At 42.4% G+C, this 22,699-nt stretch overlaps 1 long non-coding RNA gene across 2 annotated transcripts in view; it reads right to left on the bottom strand.

Moving 5' to 3' along the window:
• Positions 1–3,835: 3,835 nt before the first annotated feature.
• The window catches only part of LOC147144465 (uncharacterized), a 73,759-nt gene continuing 54,895 nt past the window's right edge, over positions 3,836–22,699 (bottom strand). The window contains exons 5-7 of one of the 2 annotated variants that reach the window (XR_015087386.1): positions 22,544–22,605; positions 7,710–7,877; positions 3,836–4,136 (exon numbers count right to left, since the gene is read on the bottom strand). This is a non-coding gene — a long non-coding RNA (uncharacterized LOC147144465). Of the gene's footprint in view, positions 4,137–7,548; positions 7,878–22,543; positions 22,606–22,699 lie in introns of those variants that run through there. The other variant, XR_015087385.1, reaches the window with a different exon arrangement.

The following is a 22,699-nucleotide window of genomic DNA, read 5'->3' as shown; positions in this document are numbered from 1 at the left end:
CGGCGATTGCAGCAACAACGGTGAGGCACTGTTGGCAAAGGATGTTTTGCTGTTCTGAATCTTCCTTTATTCAGCCGAAATGCTTTCCCATTTTGGATGTTGACTTTCTTTTGGGGACTAAATCCACTGCCGCTTCGGTGACTGATTGGCAGGAGGGAGGGGCTGAGAGAGACAGGCTGTGTAAGAGCACGGAGTAGCTTGCTGCTTTTATGAAGCAAAACAAGTTTGGGTGTTCTAAGAAAAAAAAAAGTTAAAACATCGCACGTCCTACGATGTGACTATCGCGCTTACTCACATCACAATCGTGATGTTCAAACGACACATCGCGCAGGCCGGGCTACTAGGAATATATCTATAGTGGCCAAAAAATTATATTTTACCTCTCAACCACTAAAAAGGAAGAGGGAGAGGAGAACTTTTTGATGCGTGTGAGCAGTACATGCTATTTTCGCAACCCTAAGAAAACATTTGCTATGACAGCATAACAACTTCTTGTTTTTTTTTTCCAAGTATGCTTGAAAAACAATAGTTGTTTCAACCTGAAGTAAAAAATTGCCTCACACACAAAAACTCTGAGAGCAAAAAGGTACGAGGGTTTTTGGTGACAAATATAAAGTGTTTGTGTAAGTGTGTGTTTGGGTAGTGTGAGATTTTTGTTTGTTTGAATGAGCATCATTATACTTCCCAACGCGCCCAAAGTAACTCCGCAGTGTGTACTGACTGTATAGAGCCGGTCACGTGAATATCTGCGCAGCAAGTTTTGCGCGAAATACAATGGAACAGCGAAGCCGGAAGAAGAAGGGGAGAAAAGTCTTCACTGTGCATAAAGTCAATGTTCAAACAGGGAAACAAAAGTCCCAAATACTCAAATGACGTATGTTACGAGAAGTTCGAGACTTTTTACTCTTACCTCTGGAACATATCCATCCGCCGATATGTTCACAATGCACACACTCACGCGCTCACACTCACGCACACGCGATCATTATTTTACATTTAATGCGTTATTTTGTATCTTTATCAGTAAATTTTGGTCATCATTCATTCAGTAGTCCATCACACTTTTGTGAGTCTACAGTCAAATTATCTGATACAATTTTCAGTTAGCTGCTTGAATGATCAATGCAGATAGTGCAATACCGTGCATTGTTTAGCCGGGGCGTTGCAGTAGTTCTGGACAGACAGCAGAGGGAACCACGACCCAACATTTCATGTATTGCAGCATTGAGCAACTTCTAAATTCACAATGGCTAATTTCAAACGTGGTTCGGAACGTCTGCCTCGGTTGTGGGGTTCGAATCTCGACTTCCTCTGTGCTTACGTGGGGTTTCTCCACTTACTCCGGTTTTCTCACTCCAATGCACGTTAGGTTAATTCTAGACTCCACAACTTGTCTATAATTGTCTATATATGCGCCCTAGCATGCATGGTAGGTTGATTGGACACTCTAAATTGCGTAAAGTGAGTGCGGATGTTTGTTTGTCTCTGCGTGCCCTGCGATTGGCTGGCAACCAATTCAGGGTGTCCCCCGCCCACTGCCAGAAGACAGCTGGGATAGGCTCCGGCACGCCCGCGACCCTCAAGCGGAATAGATAATGGATGGATGGGTAACACATACACATGTGTACACACACACTTTTTATCTCTTTCGTCGGCGCACGACATGAGGTGGCAGACTTGTCTCCATCATTAAGCAACACCTACGACCAGCACCTCCCCACTCTCGCACTCACGCAGTTACCAAGACAACAAGAATAGTGAGCATTCTTTCTCCCGTTGCTCGGGTGACTTTAATTACAGGGTGTGGGAGGGCTTACGAGATGGCAGAATTCCGGCATGACCATAACGACGCGGGAGGAAAGCGTTTCAAGGACACCCAGTGACGAACAAGAGCCTCATACACACGCACGCCACTCCCTGTCGCGTGTGTGTTTACACGCAACTTGCGCAAATTCTCCAGGGACTTGCGTGCGTGCATACCTGCCCTGCTATGCGAATCAGGAGATCAAATTCAACGAATGATTTCTTCAAGTTGAGAAAGATGAAAGCTAAGGCGATCCAAACTGATTGCATGCCAATGCAGCGGGAACTTCATGTGGTGTGTACAAAAAAAAAAAAAAGTTTCAAGGAGTTCATAATGGATCAGTCACACACGCGCCCTGCGGTTTAAACACACGCACACACTATGAAGGGCACGAGTTTCAGGTCTATAAAAAAAAAAAAAAAAAAAGGCCATGTCAAAAGGAAAAGCCAGTAAAAACTGGATTAAGAAGATTCCTCAAAGAGTAACCATTTTTAAAATCTTGATAATTAGTTGAAAAGTGTGCCTGGTGATATACAGAGAATCATTTCTGCTGGGTAAAACGACTCATGTATTTTCAAATCAGTCAGTCAAGTGCTAAACCAGAACAGATGAAAAAAAAAGAAGAACATTTTAGCATGAGTGAAAGTGCGGGAACTGCCTTTGAGCAACAACACTGGAGGGTTGATGAACCAAATAGATTCAAAGCACACTGACACATTCCCAGTGAGTGTCAAGGATAAAATAATGTTTTAATAGAAGCCTCTGTGCTCTCTCGTGGCACTTTTACAGGACGTACCAGAGCAGAATTCCATTAAAACATCGCTGAAAGTCGGATGTTTAGTTACTCATTTATAAATCCCCCACTGACAGAATTAATCTACTATTAAGATACACAAACCCTATTAAAAACTACCTTTGTAACCTCAAGCAGCCCCTAATCAGCATTTTGTCCATGATGCAATTTGTACATGTAAAATTAGTGATATATTTCAAATGTGTACTTATGTTCTATGCAGTCCCACTAGTCTAAACAGGTCATTCTTATTAATATTACATGCAAAATCCACCCGTTTTTCACCATCTCAGAGGAGGGCGGCCATTTTGCCACATTCTGTCGACTGAAAATGACATCACAGTTGCTCATGACTCAGCTTCGGAAAACAGGTGAGCCGTAATCGGTCATTATCAGAGCCCTGTGTAGTTGTGATGTCATTTTCAGTCGATACAAGTGACAAAATGGCCGCCTCCAGAGATGGCTGAAAACGGGTGGATTAACTCTTATTCCACAAATGCAATATTTATCAGAATGACTTTTTTCAACTGGTGGGCTCGCATTGAACATATTCTTGAGGGAAAAAAACATGTTTGGGTTGACTTCCTCTTCAACTCATATTTCACAAATGCAAAATTAATCACAATGCCTTGTTTGGACTAGTGGAGGAATATAGAGCATATTTTAAAGAAAATATTTGAGTTGACTTCATCTCCAATGTCACTAGTGAGCTGGAGCCTATTTCAGATGAGTTTAAGTGAGAGGCGGCGTATTCTGTGGATTGGTCACCAGCCAATTGTCGACAACGTTCATATTCACACCTATGGAAAATTTCGGGAAAAAAACCCCCATGTTTTTGGAATGTGGAATGAAGTAACCCGGGGGCGGGGTTCACACAGGAAGGCCAGAGTCTAGATTAGACACATGAATACAATGTAGTACAAAGAAAAAGAAAAAAAAAAAATCAAGGGTGGTCAACCAGCAGTAAGGCTCTCCCCATGATGAAAAACTGATGTTTTCATTTCATCCCCTACCTTATAAACCGGCGTGTTCCCGTTACATTGAACCGCTTTAAATGGAACAAAACCTCCCCATCCTGTAATCAATGCGGCCCAGGCGGATCGACACCGCCCGCCACGCAGAGGAGGCGGTGAGTGCACAAAATCATTATCGGCCCTCCTCTCTGTGGGGACAGCACGTCCGTGCGCTGTCCCCCCCCGCACCCCCCCCACCCCCCCCCCCTCAGCCGGAGTGGAAAAGTGGGATCGCAGGGAGTGAAAACCAAAAAGGCTTTCCATGTGTGCCCGCAAGAAGGGAAACGCAAGCACACACGCACCCTTCACGCCTGTCTCCCAATCCCTCCCAAATGTAGAGGAAGAAGAAGCGAGGGATCGAGAGAAAGCGGGAAAGGCCTTCGCAGTCAGTGTGAACGATGTCAAACGACACACAATGCATACAAACGCCTTTTGACTGCGCCCGCAGGTGGCGAGCGGCATCTTGAGGTTGGGACAAAGCGGCGGTCAGCGCTTCTCTCCCCCGATGTTCTTGTCTTACTGACTCCTGTTAGGTTGGTGGGGCAAAGACGAAAACATTTGTCATTTGCAAAACAAATGTTACAATTGAGCATCCTAATATCTTCAAAATGAATTTTACAAAGGGACCAAAACATAAGAAAGTTGCATACAGACTTTAGGGCAAAGATGACACTGGCGCTGTTTAAATTGATCAATTTAGGGAAAGGGAAATCAACCCAAACACATTTTTTTCAAGAATGTTCTCATGTTCTCAGCAGGCCCACGAGTTGAAACACGGCATTCCGATTAATATTGCGTTTGGGGAATATGAGTTAAGCAGCAAAATCCGCCCCTTTTTAGCCATCTCTGGGGGGCGGCCATTTTGTCACTTCTGTCGACTGAAGATGACATCACATTTGCTCAGGGCTCAGGTAACGACCAATCATGGCTGAGCTTCAGAAAACAGGTGAGCCGTGATTGGTCATTACCTGAGCCCTGAGCAGTTGTGATGTCATTTTCAGTCGACACAAGTGACAAAATGGCCGCCCCCTGAGATGGCTATAAACGAGTGGATTAACTTTTATTCCATAAACGCAATATTTATCAGAACGCCTTGCTTCAACTAGTGGGCTTGCATAGAACATATTCTTGAAAAAAAAAAAAAGACTACCACTTTAAAGACGCTATAAGAAAAAAAAATCACTTCATTTAACCTTTAACAGTTTGTAACAGGATAGAGAAGTGCTGTCAGCATGAAGCAGACAGGCTTGATGTAAACTACAGAGAAAGTGTCTTAAAAAAATTGCATTTCTCAAATGAACACTCACTAAATGGAGCCGTTTCTTTTAACGGAGTATGTTTTGATGCAGGAACCCAGAAAGAGGAGGACTTTGTTTTTTTCTGGCTGCCTTGAAAAAAGTCTACAGTAAAGTTTCCAGGATCCTTTCTAAGTTGGAATAACATTGAAATGAGCATTATCATCCGACTGGATGAAAACAGAGACCATGGCCTACTTATTGTCAATGTATTATGCACATTTCACGCCCCCGACACGAGGAACTGCAAAATGTTTTACAAACATACAGATAGAACACGCTCGTCCATGATTTTGTGGAAACCTTTCATAAAGTTACCAGCCAAGCGTCTGTGTTTACAGCTGACTCCCGCCGCAATTGCAGTGGGTTGGCAACAAGGAATCCATTTGGAATAAACACCATTTTGTTTACATCCTAAAAGTGGGAGTCACCAAACTTCTCTCACTAAATCAAGTGTGATTACAAACTAAAACTCATCATGTGACAGCTTGTCAGAGATAAAAATGTTCCTACAGGTCATACTTTTCTCGTAATGCTACATGTGTTTCAAGCCAATATGGAGCACGGCCATAAATGTTGCATACTGGCTTGTTAAATTACAAACATGTGACTTTTGAATGCTCTTGACACTAAGTCCAATGTACTGTACTTTATGCATGCTTAAAGTAAAAGTTAACCCCCAAATTTTCTTTACAATAATGCGTATAGTAGTCTAAACACGGCATTCTGATTAATTTGGCATTTTTAGCCATCTCAGGGGGCGGCCATTTTGTCACTTCTGTCGACTGAAAATGACATCACAGACCATCAGAGCTCAGATAACGGCCAATCACCGCTCACCTGTTTTCTGAAGCCGATCAGCGGACCGTCAGTCCGTCACTGATGGACGCGGTTAGTGACGGTTACTCTGACGGACAAAAATCCTCTTCCGTCGGTGCTTAGTCCGTCGTTTTTAAAAAGTGTCCCGTCATTCGTTAGCAAAATGGCCATCCGTCAGTGGCTACGTTTACATGGACTACATTTTTCAAATCTGATTAATTCGGGTTCGAGTCTGGATTAAAATTGTTCATCCATCACACAAATTATTTTGACATGCGTAGACTGACCAAATATACCAGAAATAGTAGTAGTAGAAGAAGCCGCAGCGACTTCTGTGCCAACAAAACATCGTTCCATCCATTTCTACTTTAAAGGTTAGCGCTATTTCCCATATTTTTTTCCTTTTGCGCCGTTACGTTGAGATAACACTTCCTAATGACCAGTTCAGTCCGCCCGCCATGTCTTCCGCTCACTCTGCTACTACTAGCTCCCGGAAATAGCAGAAACGCGTATACCGACGTCACAGACGTGCCCGATAAAGACGGTTTATTCCGATATTTCGGAATAAGTGTTTTCATGCGCGCCGATCGGATTACCAATCGACATAAACCACCCCTCTTGTTCCGAATAAAAATCTTGATCGGAATGGGCTCGATCGGGTCAGAATACTTCGAATGGGGTGTGTACATGAAGTATTTTTATTCCAATCAGGCTTTTAATCCGAATAGATGTGGCCATGTAAATGTAGCCAGTGACAGACTGATGGACCGGTCCATCAGTCTGATAGAATGCCCACCTCTGGATAAATCACAGATCCCATATGTTATTGGAGGGGTGTCAAACTCATCTTTTGTCGGGGGCCACATCGTAGTTATGGTGTTCCTCGCAGAGCCATTCTGACTGTGAACCCATATGAATGTATGATCGCCTTATATAATGACATGTACATAACAAATTGACAGATAGCTACTTTTGAAATTAGAAGCCGGTGAGTACATGTTCAATTATTTATCAATTTATTTTAAAGGGGAGGATTGGCAGCAAATAACACATTGCAGTATCTCATATCTCAGTGTTGTTAAACATGAAAATAATCTGCAAGAAACAAGCACATGATTTGCCTTAGCGGGCCACATGAAATGAGGTTGCGGGCCAGATATGGCCCCCGCACCTTGAGTTTGACACCGGTGCGAGGTGGGAATCAATCAGTCAGTTTGTGTATGTATCTGCGTTAGTGTGTATAGAGCATATGGACTTGACCACGTCAACATCTGTTCAGCGGTTTGAGGGGAATCCCAATTATGCAGTGTAACACTAGACAGTATACGAAAACAGTATATGACTCTCTTTCTCCTCGCGCGGTTTATTTAATAGGCCAGTAATTCCCCGCATATGTGCATGTGCTGCTTTGTGGCGCTTATATGCCACAGAAATCCACGTGTCACATTTGAAAGCATTGTATGTAGTTAATGCAAAGGCGCGCGTACGTGCGTCATTTCGCACACTTGTACTTGGCTGCGGGGGTGTCGGCTCCTTCCTGCCCGTGCCAAATAGTTAGCCATGTGCTCTATGTGTGTGATCTTGTGCATGCCAGTCGAGCCGTATGGGGAGACGGCCATCATTAGGGGCACCTTAGTGAGAGCAGGATTACAAGGCTATTAGATGGAAGTCACACGCAGACTGCGTTTCATCCCACGCTGTAAAAGCCATTCCAGTGGCAAACACACAAACACATGCCAAACCGCCGTCATAAAGTAATCAGCTCACATGTACAGATGCTTTCGTCGGACACGCTCACGGCTCGCACGGACAAAACACGCCAGGCAGACATACGATGAGCGCTGATGTTTGTTTTGTCTCGCGTGTCATGTGACTTCAGTGACCGAGCTGTTGGGGGCGTCCAGAGGGTGGTAGAGTCATCGGGAATACGCACACTTTGTACAACCGCAGTCGAGGTTTGTGTTTTAATTGACTTTTGAACACACCTCGTCAAGGAGTTGAGCGCCTCTTGTGTGCCATCTGCTGCAACTTTGGATGAGCGCAACAGTGCCGCCTGCTGTTTGAAAGCGGTAGTTGCTGATGCATCGCCAAGTGGCCCGCTTCTCTTTTTCGTTCTTCATCTCCTCCCACACTTCCTTCGCTTTATCGTCGAGCTGGACATAGAATGTTCACGTCATCTCACATACCTAAGCCAGCTTTGGGAGGGTATTTTATTTTGTACGTCTGTGTGTTGGCTCTCAAAACAGTCAAAATGTCCACTCGAATGACGAGTACGTATTCTGTGTTTTGTGTGAGCCTGTCTGCCGTTGAGACTATTTGGTGAAAAAGGACAAATATTTCACTACCGTATTTCCCACGTACTTCAAATGAATGCCAGGAGAGCACAACAAAACACATATTTCCTCACAATGTTTTTCCGAGTGCTTCGCTTCATTGTTCTTCACTTTCATTCAACTTTTCAAGGTTTCATTTTGTTTTCTGTCCAGGGTCTTTGTGGCTCAACCTTCTGTCTTTTCCTGCAACCTTCTTCCAGGTTACTCCCTTGGTACAAACACATTGGCAGTGTGCCTTTATTGTGGGCATTCTATTGACGCAGTGGAACATTTATTGCATAAATACACATCGCTTCAGGAGATTACTGATCAGCCAAGCCGTGAACGGATACACAATGTGGGAACTACCTGCTCTAAAGTGATTAAAGATCAAAACATGTTGTGAAAGAAAAAGGGGGATGTCTTTCTCAAAAGGAAGTTGTCATTCGAGATTAGGTTGGGGAAATGCACACTTGTCATTTTTTTCACGTGGGGGAGAAGAATTTGGACACATATGCACACAGGACAAGGAAGTGGCAAAGTAAAAGTCTTTATATACAAAAATGTGTCACTGAGCCCACGCAAGCTTAAAAGGGAAGTCAACAAAAACATTTTCCTGAAAGGAATATGTTCTATGAAGCCCCACTAGTCAAAACACGGCATTCTGATGAATATTTATGGAATATGACAGCAAGTAACAAAATGGCCGCCCCATGAGATGGCTAAAAACGGGTTGACTTTGCTGCTGAACTCATATTCCATAAACACAATATTAGATTAGTGAAGGCGCACAGAACATATTATTGCAAAGAACTTTCGGGGGTTGACTTCCCCTTTAAATGCCGACACACATCAGGCCATGCCCAACCGCTTATGACACGATAAAGTTGTAACGACAATGGAAACTGCATAACAACTGACAACATATGCACTGTTAAATTTTGATTCGTCCATTCACATTAGTATGATTTGATTGATTTCAATCTTGCGCTGAAGTTGTGCTACTGTCGGAGCAACAGCTGGTTGTTCTCCTTGTGAATTGTCAGCTGTAGCTCGCTCTGCCTCCATATCAAGCTGCTCTCTCTGTCTCTGTCTCTGTCTCTGTCTCTGTCTCTCTGTCTCTCTGTCTCTCTGTCTCTCTGTCTCTCTCTCTCTCTCTCTCTCTCTCTCTCTCTCTCTCTCTCTCTCTCTCTCTCCCTCTCTCTCTCTCTCTCTCTCTCTCTCTCTCTCTCTCTCTCTCTCTCTCTCTCTCTCTCTCTCTCTCTCTCTCTCTCTCTCTCTCTCTCTCCCTCTCTCCCTCTCTCCCTCTCTCCCTCTCTCCCTCTCTCTCCCTCCCACCCTCCCTCTCTCCCTCTCTCTCTCTCTCTCCCTCTCTCTCCCTCCCACCCTCCCTCCCTCCCTCTCTCCCTCTCTCCCTCTCTCTGTTCATTCTGGGCTTTCTCTTCCATGGCTGCAGTCAACTGCACAACATAAAAGCTAAACTGCAGTCGCCGTCGGTGTGGCCACAGCAAAAAGAAGCTTCCACACAGCCCCAATTGTGCCTCTTGGCTTTGCGGGAGCGTAAACAGGACGTTTTAACAGGATGTCACAAAAGCAAAAACAACAAACAAACAAGGCCGGACGGTGGCCTAACTTTTATAGCCTATTATAAAAATGATGAGTGACTGTCCTTGTTAAAATGCTTCGGAACAATAATCACTTACTTAAAGCAGCACTGAGCAAGAAATCGACCTTAATAATTTTTTTTCACAACTCTTTTGATGAAACATTCACTTACAGTAGTTGAATGGGACTTCATGCCCCGACGAAGTCTGTATCATTTTTACTGGCAACTTTGAGGCGGATGGGCTCAACCCTGGCACACAACAAAAATACAAATGTCCTGAATTGCTTTACGGCATACTCACTTCCTCCTTTCGCTATGAGGACGGCTCAGGATTTCACAACACTACGTGCTGGCACGCATGGGAAATGTGGTTGATTTTTGTCAGACCACTACCGCTTTTGTCCACATGGCGCCGCCATAAATCAACAAAAACTGACATATAACACGGTGTTGCTTTAGAGCGGAAGTCAACCCAAACATATTTTTTTGTGGAATAAGAGTTAATCCACCCGTTTTTAGCCATCTCTGGGGGCAGCCATTTTGTCATTTTTGTCGACTGAAAATGACGTCACAGCAGGCAAAGACCAATCACGGCTGACATGTTTTCTCAAGCTGAGCTGTGATTGGTCGTTATCTGAGCCCTGAGCAACTATGATGTCATCTTCAGTCGACAGAAATCACAAAATGGCCGCCCCCTGAGCTAGCTAAAAACGGGTGGATTTTGCTGCTGAACTCATATTCCACAAACGCAATATTAATCAGAATGCCATGTTTCAACTTGAGGGCCCGCTGGGAACATATTCTTGAAAAAAAATATGTTTGAGTTGATTTCCCATTTGATGGGTGACATTTGACAGTCCCAATCGAAAGTGAGTATTACAACCTTTGCAAAGACAAAAGGCCTCTTCTTAAAAAAGCAAGTCGCAACCAAGTTGTTTTGTGGCTGTTTGGTGCATTTGCACTTTTACTGTATGCATGCAAGAGTGATAAAAAGAATAGAGGGAGTGGGTGTAAAAAAAACAAAACAACAACAACAAAACCTAATTGGCGTGTGAGTATTTGCATGCACATGTGCGTGTGTTATGCTAGCGGTTTTGTGACACCGTTTAAAAAGGCTCCGTTTGCGTGCGCCGCATCAAATGAGAAAACAACACTTCCTCTTTATGGGGAGAATGTGCGTGTGAGCAGCACAGTTGCACTGTGTGTGTTTATATCCTCCCTCTCTCATGTGTGTATGTGTGTGTGTGTATGTACACAGCTGCTGGGCGTGTTTAAACAGGGTACCCGAGTGACCACTTCCTGTTCCACGGGTGTAGGTCAGGAAACCCAGATTGAACAATAACTTGACACAATAAATGGCCCCCGGCTGGCATACACTTTATATGCTATTCGGGTCAGAGATGATGATGAAATAGGACTGTGCCGCTGTTTTTAATCTATCTGACAACTGTGTTTAGTTTCCCTTTGATCACCTTGACTGAAATATTTGATGACAGAGTCTGCTGTCTATGGGGGGAAAATGTGTTTGTGCAGCTGAATCAAGGTCAATTGGAAGTCAAGTGAGAGCAGCGCACGCTTTGCTATTTTAATTATGGTTCCACATAAAATAAAAAAAATAAAAACTCGTGCTATTGCTCCGCTTTATTCTCACTCTTTATGTGGGTTGAATTTGAACTTGTAGTGGGGATATGAAACCACTTCAATGACTCTTGGCAGTGAAAGAGAAGCGGCTACAACTAACTTGTTTCTTTTTGCGCATGAATTTCATATATAAGGTGGACGGAAAGCTATAATTCTGTTATGTGAATAGTAACAGCTGGAAGACTTTTTAGTTGTACCATCTGTCTTCTGCAAGAAATTGTGCCATACATACCTGGCACGGATAGATGAACAAATATACTGGCATGAAATATCGGCATTCCAAAACACCCTGAAGAAGCAAATCAAGGTAGGCTCAATGAATTCATGTTAAAATCCGGTGAAGATAAAACGTCCATGTTATTTTAGTTATTGTGAGATTGTTTTGGCACATGCTTGATGGGATGGCCAGGCTAACGTGTGCTGGATAACTTTGCTCATTAGCCAGCATGCATTTATATAACTATGACACTCAAGTAAATAAAACAAATGAATATAAGTTAGATCATGAAAAAAAAAAAAAACTCTAAAGGCTAATTTTAAAATAAATAGATAAATACTTCCAATACTTAAAGCGGAAGTCAACGCAATTTTTTTTTCTCCAAAAATATGTTCTATACAAGCCCACTAGTTGAAACAGGGCACTCTGATAAATATCGCATATGTGGAATAAGTGTGAATCCACTCGTTTTTAGCCAGCTGGAACACTTGGGGGCGGCCATTTTGTCTTCTGTCGCCTGAATATGACATCACAACTACTCACAACGACCAAACACGGTTGACATTCAGAAAACAGGTCAGCTGCGATTGGTTGCAGTGAGCAGTTTTCAGTCATTTTCAGTCGACCGCAGACAAAATGGCCGCCCCCGGAGATGGCTAAAAACAAGTGCATTTTGCCGCTTCACTTATATTCCACAGACGCTAAATTAATCAGAACGCCGTGTTTCAACTAGTGGGCCTGCTGGGAACATATTCTTGAAAAAACTTGACTTGCGCTTTAATAACACTTTATACAAAAAAAAAAAGGCCTACTTATAATAAAGAATAAATAAGCACACAGCACCTACGACGTAAGTACCGTGGACAATAACCGAACTAAAAAAAACGAACGAGAGATCAAATGCCCTGTGATGGGAGGAAGAATGTGCCATCAGGCCAATAAGTAATGTTTGAAACCGGGCTCAAATAGCAACTGCCCCAGGAGTAAATAACCAATTCCTTCGCTTGATACGACTTCCATCTGTTTTTTAAAGCCATTACTGATCTACACAAAATGCCTTAAGACACCCACATGAGACCGAAAATCATGCACATCCTTCTTCACGGCTACGGGATGCAAGTAGCTACTTCCTGTACATGGTAATATTCACGCATATTCCTCATTTTGATGGTCCTCTCAGAGAGTCCGTTTTGCACAAAAGAATAGGAAAACCCAGCCAACTCTATTCTTGGGAACAGAGGAGAAGTGGAATCTGAGAAAATAAAACAGCTCGGACAAAAAGCCACCGATGGAGTAGAGATACTTCAATCGTATCGATGAAATTGACTTTGTACGTGTGCGGAGAAACTGTCGTTGTCAAAACATCTGAGTTCACTTGAGATGATTAAATTAGAAAATGCTCGAATTTGATCATTTGGACAATTGTTGGACAATGGCCTTGATGAGGTTAATATTGGAATTGGATATTCCACTGATATTTTAGCAGGAATCAACACCGTATTGCAACCTTGTGGGCACACCTGCGGGAGAGAGTGTGTGTCCTCATCTGTGTGTGTGTGTATATACACACTTGTGTGTATCTCATGGCGGGCTACATAACCTTAAGTATAACAAAGAGCAGCATCTACATTCCATTGCGTCCAAGTCGGGGCAGACATATTATTCACTCCACTGGCTCTGGCTAATCACATCAGACTACTCACACGCACACACGCAAACATGCGCGCACACACTTATATTAAATATATGCATGAATGCAATCGCAAGGGTTGCAATTTGGAGTCCTAAAGCTCATTTAAATTGATTCCAGACTTGCTGAGAGGTGGGGAAAGTGGCTGAAAAAAAGAGCAATTAAAAAAAAAAAGATTCTCTCAAAAGAGCAGCCTATGAATCCGTGCTGTCGGGAAGCTAACGACGTGGTGCACGCACCGCTCTCTCTATATGACATGACCCGAGGTGGATGGAGTAACATTGCCCAACATTTTTACTTGAACTAAAAACGATAATAGATGCCATCTTTATACAACAACATGAATTAAGGAAAATGCAGCCACAATACTTAAATGAACTTTCTTTGTTTATGCATGTGAAAGGCCACAAGGCTCACCAGGCAGGGATAACAGACAACCGCAACATGTTTTCAAAAACAATGCTGAACGCAGCTAGTTTACACAATGGCGTCCCTGAAACTTTCTTAGTCGCTCTTGTTCGCCGACTAAGTCGACGGTTGCCAGCGACGGTGGTAGTTCGTCGCCAAACAAACAACAGAGGGATCGGGATCGCGCGGCAGAGACGGCTGTATTTATGGCACTCGTTCCCTACGCAGAATGTGGCATTCAAAGTCGCATTTCTTCATAACAAAAATACTCAAGTAAATAGCTGCATTTAAAAATACTGATGTAAAGTACAATTTATCCCTAAAATGACTTAAGTCAATGTAATGGAGCAAATGAAAAAACAGGCGGCTGTGGCTCAGACTGGTTCGATTCCTGGCTCTGACTGTCTGCTGGCGAAGTGTCCTTAGGCAACACAAAATTGCCTCCAGGTCAGCATTATAAATGTAAAAGAGTTCTCGACATGAGTGAGATAATTGCACTCCTGCTTCTGTGTGACGAAACCTGACACTGCAGTTAAATCCTCGTGAGTGCGGATTTGTACATAGTGTTTTTATGTCAATTTATTGGCTTTATTCATTCGTATTTTTATTGACATTTCATATATTATTTATATCTATATTTCTCAATACATGTATCACAAGCCTTTTATTGTTTTTGTTTGTAAAGTGCTTTGTTACCGCTCTAGCGGTTATGAAAAGCGCTATATAAATAAAATTGTATTGTATTGTATTGTATTAAAGGTCTTGTTGATGTAGCAAACTGCTTCAGACCGTTTTAGTGTGTCTTTGTTAGCATCATATCATGAAAGCGTTCTAACATATAATTCCGGTTTGGAAGAAAAAAAAAAAAAAAAAAGTAGACCTTAGGAGGAGCAATGTACTTTATCCAAAACAAACTGTCAAGCCTGCTAGCATGCGTGTGTTTGTGTTCGCATGTGTGTCTGTGCGTGTGCTTGACCCCCCGAGGAGTGCGATCGTGCAAATTCAGCCCTCAGAAGGAGGTCTGGGGGGATTAGAGGGAGGAATGATGGGAAAATCTGGGAGCACTCTCTCATTTGCTCACACGACAGGCTGCTTTTAAGGGCAGGCAAGTGTGTAGTGTGTGTGCGCGGCTGCCACCTCATCAAGAGGCACATTCCTTTTTTTTCTGCTTTATGCTGATTCAATCTTTGTGCGCGACCAGACAAAGAGGGATGACTGCACTGCAAATAATGTCCACGTTTGAACGGCGAAACTCCAAAGGCCAAATCTGAATAGCTTTATTTGGTTATGAATCAACAATTAACAACAATCGCCGCTGACATCATCTCACGCCCCGTGACTCAATCTCGCAGGCTTGCAATTCAGAAGCGATGCAGACAAGGGAGAAAATTCAGATTGGGGAAAAAAAAAAAAAAAAAAAAAAAAATCTCTCACAATCCTCCATTAGGAGCAGGAATTTATATGTAACGTGTCACTCATTTACAAGAACAAATTCCTTGGCCTCTGTTTTCGTGGACAGTGCACGTGCGCTCTGATGTGAAAACTGGAACATTTTGATTTTCGTGTCGACACAAGCCTAGTTCAGTGTGTTTGGGAATTTGGCAGACCGCGCTACGCCTCGCTGGGCATTCCGTCAGACTGAGGGCGTTTTCTTTTACATGCCCTTGACACATCTGACAATTAAAATACCTTATTTTAAGGATCGTTAGCTTGTATTAACAGGCGCAATATCAATGAAAGGGTCTATTGAAAAAACAAAACAACATACATACATCGGACGCACCGGGCTAAAAGGCACATTATTTTTGTGAAACCTATGTTAAATAGTTTATTCTAATCGTATTGTATGTTTATTTGATAGATTTAGCACTATTATGCTAGGTTCAGACAGGTCGAAAATATCGGGTAGCGCCGCGTGTCTCGCTTGCTTTTGTTCGCCGTGCAACTACACGGGGGGTTGCTTCGTGAAGTGGAGGGAATCTTCTGACAGACCCCAAAAAGTTTGAACATCACTAGTCGATCTGGTGACCAGTGGTTGTGTGATTACTTTTGCTAATACTAAATCCTAGCTTGGTTGATAATTCAACAGCTGGAAACTAGTCAACGCATTAGCCAACCTTTTTTGCTCGGTTCCGGCAGCTATTGGAAGCTGTCGTTTACCTTGCGTACCTTGTCTCGTCCCACATTGTAACATTGGAAATGTGCCACCAGAAAAGCTCAGCTTTTGTTATATCTTACTAGCGAGTAGGACTCCATTTCCCATGATTCATCGGCACAAGAACAAGAAGTAGTTCTAGTTCTGGTGTGGCGAAAAGCAGACGCCAGCTAACGATTAGATGCGAATGAGAACGTTTACCTCTCGGCCCCGCAGACCGCAATGATATTGTCCCAAGAAATAGTTCGCATTAGGCTATTAGGGCTACTTTTCCCATGATTCTTAGACAAAGAAGCAGGAAATAGTCTTAGAATGACAATGCGAACGTAATAGGAAGGAATATGATTTACAGACAATGAACTGATGACAAACAATGAAGAGAAAAGCGGACGTTCATCCATACAAAGGGCGCATCCCATTACAGGGCGCACTGTCAATATTTAACAAAATGAAAGGATTTTAAGTGCGCCTTATGGCCCGAGAACTACGGTAGACTAAAAACACCAACGATCGTGGCGGGGGGCAATCTCCAAGCGCCCACAGCGGTGATCTGTAATCACCCTGGCCAACTTTACATCATCCATCCGCGGAAGTCTGCTCTCAATTTCTTATAAACCGACTTGGAACGCTTTGATCTTTTGCATGGACTCCAGCGAGTCTATTTTTTGATTCCGTAGCATCAAAGACAGTGCACCTCTTGTGTGCCAATTTTAAAGGGAATGAGATGAGCTGCTTTCTAGGGCTGGAAAGTCAGTTGGCCGTGTTCACGCCCACAACGGCACTAACACCCGTTTCTAACTGCGGCCATCTGGCGAAAATACCAAAAGAAAGAAAACTCCACCTAAGCGCACAATTAGACCGCACTTTTGCCCCGGGCACAAAAATCGAGCCCCCTGTATCTGATCAGCATTTCAAACGAATACAGTCTTGTTTTGACATTTAGAAAGAAAACCAACAAACAAAAAAACTCTTGAAAAAGAACAGGAACATGTGACTACTGATCTGACTTCATTGATGCTTTGGATAATGATTCAAAATCAAGAGACTTCTTGTTCTGACTTGAGGGAACGATACGTTTAAAGCCTGAAGAAACGGCAAGGCTCTATGAACGCGGCGGATGTAAAAATTCAGGTTGACATTGACCAACATACAAGTGCCCAAATTAAGCGTCAATTTCCATTTGCTAAAATTTTGTCAAGTGGAATTATTACCTCGTACGCAACGTAGCTCAGTCCATGAAGACTCGGCTTGCGGACCGGAGGGTTGCAGTTTCATTGTTGACATGGCTTACTGGAGAAGTAGTTGAGGTTAAAACAAGGCAATAAACTCTTTTGTGGGCGTGACGCAGTTACTAATGTGGTAGTTAGGATGCGGACTCTAAGATGCCTTCGGTTGAATAAACAGACGATAAATGCGGGAAGAACTTTGAAAAATATCCACTGCTCGAAACCACTTGAAATGAATTCATCTATTACTATTGCATACCGCTTAAGTGTTAAGGGTCAGGGGGGAAATCAGTCAAGCTGTCAATCACAGGACGGCCACGAAGGGACGGATAATCTCACACTCACATTCGGACTGTACCGATGAGTCTTCAATGAATTTAACAATCGCGGCAGGGCACAAATAATCCTGACCTTTTACTCATTTGACCATGTCAACGCTCCTGTTCCATTATTCTTGCTTTTCCACTATCCAGTGTTCGTTTTGTCAACTTTTGAACTGTATCAATGAATGATGTGCACATAAATGTGTGTTGATCGTGCGCAGTCCTGTGACACAGACGGCCTTCTGCCAAGCAACCACAAACGCGGCCAAGTAACCACAAACGCGGTCCTCCTCCAGCCAGTCAGCGGCTGCTGCCCATTCTCCCTTCCCTCCGCCCCGCAGTGAGAACCACGTCAATGAGTAACAGTTGCAAAAATGACAACTAAAACAAGGAGCTGCAGCACACTATGAAGCGATGACGATTGCAAAGAGGGTGTGTTCATGGGAGTGCAAATTAACTGCAAGTCGGAACCACACCTCGGAGGTTCATTTGGTGCGTGCTGGGATCATGTCGGGATATGCGTATTCATGAGCCAAGGTGTTTTGTCAATCGTTATTTATCATTTAACTGTTTGTTTACAATTTATGTAGCTTCACCAGCTTTCTTATGCCCGGGGGTTTATTTGGATCACAACAAAGGTGGGGTTGGATTAATCAAATCCAACAAACACGAATCCACTGTGTATTTTTATGTAACTTTACTAGCAGCACCGACGCCATAACGAGGCACTTTGCACTTTGATATGGCCACTGTGGTAATGCAACAGACACCGCAGAACAAAAATAAAGTGCATGACTGATACAAGCAACAACAACTGGGGTATTTTGTAGCTACGACAATAAACATGAAGCCGCATTTTTTTGTGGAACTGTATTAGTAGCGTTCCCCTGAAATGCGCCAACACAAGGCACCACAGAACAAATATAAAGTGCGTAAAAATATAGAACTCAGCATAACACTAAATTAAGAGCCGCTCGTCGTATATTGTGCATGGTCTGTTTTTTTTTACTCATTTGGCTGGTTTGTGGGTTTAATGTTAGCATTACGCGACAGAGATAATTAGCATAAACCGGGAGTACCGGTACTATAAGTTTTTCACATGCGGCCCCTGCATTAATATATATATATATATATATATATATATATATATATATATATATATATATATATATATATATATATATATATATATATATATATATATATATATAGTTGTTGCGTGTTTTCTGGACTATAAGAAGCACCGGAATATAAGCCACACTCCACTCTATTTAAAAAAAAAAAATTACGACAAAATTATATACAAGCCGCACCGGAATATAAGACGCACCTATCTATGTTGGAAAATGTGATATTTACAGAACAATTTTGACTGTAAATGTGCATGAACGTACCTGAAGAGATTCTTTCCTACCAGTGCCTTTTCACTTTGCTGGTTAAAACGGAACAGGACTAAGAGAAAATAACCAGTATTTATTTATCTTTATTTGTCCTGTGTTTGAAATCACTTTAATCATCTTCGCTGAAACCCATGAAGTCGTCATCTTCCATGCTGAAAAATTTGATTTAAAAAATGTACTGCATTTACAGAACGATTTTGAACTATTCTTCAAACGATTCTTTCCTAACAGTGCCCTTCAATATGGCAGCAACTTTGCGGATTAAAACGGAAGAGAATCAAGAGAAAATAACCATTTGGCATTTTATTTACTTTGTGGTGAAAATTCAAGCTAGTTAAGTTTCAACAATTGTAAATTTCTGTGGCTGTAGGTTCCGCTAGAGTTTCTATTCCCACATGGAAGGCTTGTCTGCAGAGTGACTGCTTGTGCTCCCAGACACGAAAGCATTGGAAATATTTTAAAATCGGAAAAGCTATATCCATCTGCCATTAATCTGTGGTTGTGGTCTTATAAGTCATAAGAAAAGAAAATCTGGTCAAAGTAATCCTAAAATGTGCTTGGGTAAGCACTCCAGGCTGAGTGCGGAAGACATTTTTGGTTCTTCAAAATGAATGATAAAGACTCATCTCGACTACATATACTGTGGGGAGATATAGAGAAGTTGAATCTGATCCCAGTTGACGACGGCCTATTCACCTGTCAATCAAAGAAGTGGACAGGACAGGATCCCCAGCTACAGACAACATCGAGTCTTCAGTGAGCCGAGGCTCTTTTGGATTGTGGGGAGGAAGTTGGAAAACTGAGAGAGCAGATTTGAGCGCTGAGATGGGTGGCATGTGCTTCCCACACAAAATGGGTCGACATATTTCCAAACGCTGGACCCTTCTTTGCTGTGAGGAAAAAAAAAAATAAAAAAATTCCCCTCACAGACCAAAGTACAATTTTGTATTAGCATGAGATTTTCCATTTCGCTATTACAGCAAGTTTAAGCACAGAATCTCCCTAGGGCGAGTTGTGCGGCATTGTTGTAGCCTTAATTTCCTTGACAGTAGTTAAGAGCAACAAGATCCACGTTCATCGTTTGAAGTTCAATGTACCAACGCACAGACAAAGATTATTTTTTTTTGTCTTACTTTACAACGACTTCAGTCGCCAGGCCACTTTCTTTCCAAGGCCCATTTGTTGCGTTGAGGTGTGTGTCCATGTATATGATATGTTATCGTGAATTGTGTTGATTGTTGTGTGTGGACAGGTTTGTTGACTGAAATCATTTAAATCGACTGCTGTCATAAATCAAAAACCCAAAAAACTAGCCTGCAGGCGCAGTTGATAAAGTTTCCACATCTAATTTTCCTCCTAACGAGTTCCTCCCACCTGTTCCAATCAACTGGGCGTGTTCACAAGCCTGCGTGCACACTATAATGCCTACAGGCTTGAACACAATTTGGCCAGTAGGTGGCACAATTGCTAACCCTTTCTTTTTCTTTCTTTCTATTTTTATTTGTTTCGAGCAAAATTACTTATAAAACATATATGACCTGCATACAAAAAACAACAAACAAAAAAGACTTGAGCAATACTTAAAGCAGAAAATATACTGGTTCAATATTCAAATCAAATCATTAACACTCGAAAAGGAGTGGAGAGAATAAAAACCTATTTAATCCCACCCCTATTCCTCATCAATAACTTAACAGTTTAAATACTTCCTTCTGTCCTTTAACATCATCCAGAACAATAAACGAACAAATAAACAACCCTAATTGAGTTTAAAAGTAAAATTATTTTTAAAACAAATATTGGCTCCAACAGACATCGCGTTGAAGTACTTCTTGCACTCAAAAGACCAAAATTCCTTGCGGAGAGAGCATGAGCACAACACGAACCAAGATCCCTTTCAGTGGAGGTATTCTAATCGCGCTTATGTGACCGAATATATAATAATAGTAAGTAATAATTTCGTTGGAACCGGAAAAGGGTGGATCCCACAAACCTAGACAGAGAGAAGTTGTCAAACAAACATTAACAAAAAAAAATGTACTACTGTCCAAAGTACAACTAAAGTTGCAGGCAAAACGCCAGGAAAAACGGCATAACAGAAAACGCTTGCGAAATAAGGCAAGGAAATGACTAACGCAAAATTAGCTGCCACCAAGGGGTCAGGAAAACTCCAATTGAAAAAAAAAACAAACAAAGCACAACACCGTACGAAATAACCAAACCAAACACTACACTTGGAAAAAACTCGCGAACAATAGAATCGAAGTTAGCTCAGTCAAGAAAATCAACACTTGTAGCGATGAGAGCAAGCAAGGTGGAATAATCGGACAACGATTCGATTTTGAAGGACACGCCCACAATTCAGATGACTGAATGAAACAGAGATCAGAATCACACAAGGGATAGGGCTGCTCTATTATGAAAAAAAATATTAGTCACGACACTATTTTGGTCACGATTATTTAAACGATCATTTATTTTTTGGTACAAAACAGGAAAATGTTTAAAAGTTAAAAAATGTATATAAAGACAAATACATTTCCATGAAACATTATAATTATGCAAGTTCCTTTTGGACCAAACAAAATGTCTAAAATTTGTTGTAAAATAAAAAAGGTGCAAAAGTAAATATTCAAGTATGATTTCCTTGTGTAAACAAACAGTTTATTGGATACAAATCCTTATTAATAATCGTTTTTTTACGACTATGCCAATTTTGTAATGGTGGAGTGGAATAATCGGAATTGTAATTGAATTTCGATTTATAATTTTATATTTTATAATTTATATAATTTTATAATTATCTTATCTTATTCGGCTTTTTAAAAACTCAAATTTGAGGATATTCAGGTTTTCAAAGGGTTATTGACTGCATGTAAACATGAATAAATGGACATTATGTGGTTTTGTGTTTAGAAGATGCGAAAATCGAATTCAAGCCTTTGGAAAAAAAAAAAAAAAAAAAGTGTGTTTATCAGGGCATATTGACCATGCGGATGTTTTTTTTTTTTTTTCACCCAAAGCCGCGATATCGTTTACCAGTCTGTAATCAAGAATTTGATGAATAGTACCGCACATCTTGAAATTAGCTCCACTATGGCGGGCTGCTCCAAAGCCTTTGTGCCACCCCGGCCAGACTATTATCACATGTCGCTCGCGAGAAGATGACAGAGGGGGCGGGGGATCATGGACTGCTGAGTGGAGAAATAAATCAGTTTAATTGAACACACCAGGCTTTCCAGTGGCTTCGAAAAAGAATAGCAGCAGATACCATGTGAACAAATACATGGCCCCGCATCCCTCCCAACGCCTGCGGGGAGAGATGAGAGCCTCTGCGTGGGTGCACGCACGCACACACACCCACACGCACACACACACACGCGCGGGTCGACGTGTGTCTCCTTGCATACCGGCGTGGCGCTCTCCCGCTTATTGACGTGCACGCATCTGTGCGCAGCCGAGTGTGAGAAACATGACTCTGCGCCAACTAAGAAGTGCTTCCATCTGTTGCGCACGCCTCACAGCGGACTCTCTTCTCACTGGCACTTCACAGAGGCCATGATCTCCTTCGGTGATCCGAGAGTAGATCTCAGCTGACTCTCCCCCGCCCCTCCCGCCTCACCCTCCAATCCCCCCCTCCCCCAGCAACACCCTTCCGCCCCCATCTGTCTGGGAGGAAGGAGATGAAGAGGCGCGGTGAAGTAGAGGAAGCAGATGATTTGCAAGGAAATGACAGGGATCTAATTAGTTTGGAGGAAATTAGCAACAAAAAAAAAAAAAAAAAAAAGATCAAGACAAATAAGTCATTTGACACGCGGCAGAAGAGACGACAAACATATACCTGATCGGCTCACTCTCGGGCTCCTCTTGCTGGTACAGCTGCTCCCCCTCTCTCTGTCGCGTCTGCTCCCCGGGGGAAACAAAGTGCACAATATTGCTCAGTCGGAGCCTCTCGGTTTTCACTTGAACCTTCTGTTAGTTCAGTAAGATGGAGGTA

The sequence above is a fragment of the Filicampus tigris genome, chromosome 7 (genome assembly GCF_054856515.1).
Source record: "Filicampus tigris isolate MCC_2025a chromosome 7, RoL_Ftig_1.0, whole genome shotgun sequence".
Classification (NCBI taxonomy): domain Eukaryota; kingdom Metazoa; phylum Chordata; class Actinopteri; order Syngnathiformes; family Syngnathidae; genus Filicampus; species Filicampus tigris.
Note: the sequence above shows the minus strand (reverse complement) of the source record. Positions and strands in the feature narration are given on the sequence as shown.